Consider the following 3,238-nt stretch of genomic DNA (forward strand, 5'->3'; position numbering starts at 1 on the left):
TTAACACCTATGTTGTGTGTTCGTGAGGAAATGCTGACAGGTGTTCTTCTAAACCCAGATGTCATTTTTGTAAAGAGAAAAAGCAAACAGCATGACGGAGAAGACAACAAAAACACAGACACAAGTAAATTCATAAACACCACAAAACTTTCTCCAAGACAGCTCACTGTTGGGGCAGTGTTTACTTTTAAGGGAATTATAACGTATATTGTATTTTGTTTAAAAATATTACGTAGGAGTAGGTCATGGATAATAAATATTGATTTTTAAATAACTGAACAAATATGAAATCTACCAGTATCGTTTCTTTAAAGTTTGTGGGAACTGAGCAGCCTGTTGGCATAAAAAGCAGGCACTCCTGTACCTTATAGGCTGGTGGCCATGATAGAAGTGTTCACATTATGTTCCAGCAGTCTTTGCTAAGATGCAAATTCATGGTTATATTTTCACTTTCATGATGCAACATGTCTCCCGTTAATGTGGCCAAACAACAAACCTTGATTAATCTATCCAGAGGAGGTTACTCCCCTCGCTGCTCTTTGAATGCACAATGACAAACTGTAGTTGGGCTGTGATGGTCAGTATTCAAAGAAATTGGTGAAATTTTAGATACAAACATGGGCGTGAATCAATCAACTCTGTGTTGAAGTGATTGTCGGACTGCTGATGACTGAATGTGTCTGATCAGATCTTAGCATCACAGTGGTCGTCCTGCCGCTGATTCTGCTGTTGGAGAATATCGTCCCGTATTTCTACTGGAAGGTACTGAACCCATCTTTGTGCTGAGAATGAACGCTTTATTGGGCTGAAAAGACAAGTGACGCAGTCAGTCTGACGCATGTGCTGTCATGTCTCTCCAGGCCCGCAGGGGGCAGATGCTGAGCAGACAGGAGACCAGTGGGCTGATTGACACTAACCTCGGTGTTTGTGCATCTCCAGAAGGTCAAAATGAGACCTTTACATCAGTGCGATTTCCTTTTCCCCTCAAAAACCTACTGTATACAGTCAGACCCATGCAGCGCTACTGTGAGCAATAAACTGCACAAAAATGATGGGTGTATATAAAGTCTGAAGGTTATGTAAACACGCCAGAATAATTAAATGCCAGAATGTTGTAGCAATTATTTCATGGTTAAAGCTTTACAAAGTTAAGATGCGAACCCAACTTTGGCAGTGTTTCTCCAGTTGTGCCCAATATCATCAGTAAGGAAGTCATTTTTGGCCAAAAAACTACAATCTTTTATTGTGCATTTGTTTTAGTTTTCCAATTTGAGTGCTTTTCCTTTTTAAGAAGTTTGCATTTTTAATATGTACACATACACAGAAAATGTTAGTTTCTACTTTGGGATTTTGTTTTTGTTTCTTGTTTTGTGATAATCAATTGTACTTTTATGGTATATTGTAACATTTATTACAAGTGCATATTAATATTTTTCTATATTAAAAATTTGAGCTCGAAATATTATGATAGAGATATGATAAAGTTCATCTATGAAGAACACAGGTCACCATGGACAAAGTTGCTAATCAGGGTGTTCTCTAGCAAATGCCAAACATGCTGCTACGTGTTGGGCTGTAAGCAAAACCCCCACCTGTGGACGTAGGGCCCTCATGGAGTCCGTTTCTGACTGTTTGAGCAGACACATGCACATTCGTGACGTGCTGGAGGTCATTTTGCAGAGCTCTGGCAGTGCTCCTTGCACAAAGGCGTAGGTAGTGGTCCTACTGCTCCTATTGCCCTCCTACAGCATCCTCCACATCTCCTGATGCACTGGCCTGTTTCCTGGTAGCACCTTCCCTGTACACCAACTGCTGCACCTCCACCCACCAGTCTGTCAAGCTAATCAAGTTTGCAGATGACACCACCGTTATTGGACTCATCTCGGACGGGGACGAGTCTGCCTACAGGAGGGAGGTTGAACGTCTGGTGTCCTGGTGCAGCCACAACAACCTGGTGCTGAATGCCCAGAAGACAGTGGAGATTATTGTGGACTTCAGGAAGCACACAGCCCCACTCCCCCCCCATCATCCTGACTGACACCCCCATCACCTCTGTGGACTCATTCCGCTTCCTGGGTACCACCATCACCCAGGACCTGAAGTGGGAGCCCACCATCACCTCCGTCATTAAGAAAGCCCAGCAGAGGATGTACTTCCTGAGGCAGCTGAAGAAATTCAACCTGCCAACACGGACGATGATGCAGTTCTACACTGCAATCATCGAGTCCATCCTCACCTCCTCCATCACCGTGTGGTACGCTGGAGCCACTATCAGGGACAAACAGAGACTGCAGCGTGTTGTGCGCTCTGCTGAGAAGGTGATTGGCTGCAGACTCCCATCTCTGCAGGACCTGTACACCTCCAGGACACTGCGGCGTGCAGCTCGGATCTCAGCTGACCCTTCTCACCCTGGACACAGTCTGTTTGACCTGCTCCCCTCAGGCAGGAGGCTCCGGTCCATTCGCACCAGAACCTCTCGCCATAAGAACAGTTTCTTCCCCTCTGCTGTTGGACACATGAACAATAACCATATGACTGTCCCCGCCACTAACACATGACCCTACGCTGTGTCACTGCATCATTCCATGTTTGGCACTGATCACCACCTGCACTCATGTATATATCTTTCAACGTAGCACTTTTAATTCTTATCCCTACTTTTATTTTTTTCCATGTCTATTTAAGTGCTATTTATGACACTATGTTTGCACTGAAGCACCGCAGCAATTTCCTAATGTTGTAAACCTGCTCAACATTTGGCAATAAACCCCATTCTGATTCCGATTCTGATTCTGATGCTCTGGACACTACGCTGACAGACACCGCAAACCTTTTTACCACACCCCAGATTGATGTGCCATCCTGGATGAGCTGTGCTACCTGAGCCACTTGTGTGGGTTGTAGACTCCGCCTCATACTACCACTAGAGTGAAATCACTGCCAGCAGTCAAAAGTGACCAAAACATCAACCATAAAGCACAAGTACTGAGAAGTGGTCTGTGGTCACCACCTGCAGAACCACTCCTTTACTGGGGATTGCCCATCATTTACACCTGTTGTCTGTTCCATTTGCAGAACATGTGAAATTGATTGTCAGTGTTGCTTCCCAAGTGGACAGTTTGATTTCACAGAAGTGTGATTGATTTGGAGTTAAACAACACAGTTTAAGTGCTTCCTTCATTTTGAGTGACACCTGCACACATTTTAACAAAACAACACCACAAACAAGCAAAGGAAA

The sequence above is a fragment of the Astatotilapia calliptera genome, chromosome 8 (genome assembly GCF_900246225.1).
Source record: "Astatotilapia calliptera chromosome 8, fAstCal1.2, whole genome shotgun sequence".
NCBI lineage: Eukaryota > Metazoa > Chordata > Actinopteri > Cichliformes > Cichlidae > Astatotilapia > Astatotilapia calliptera.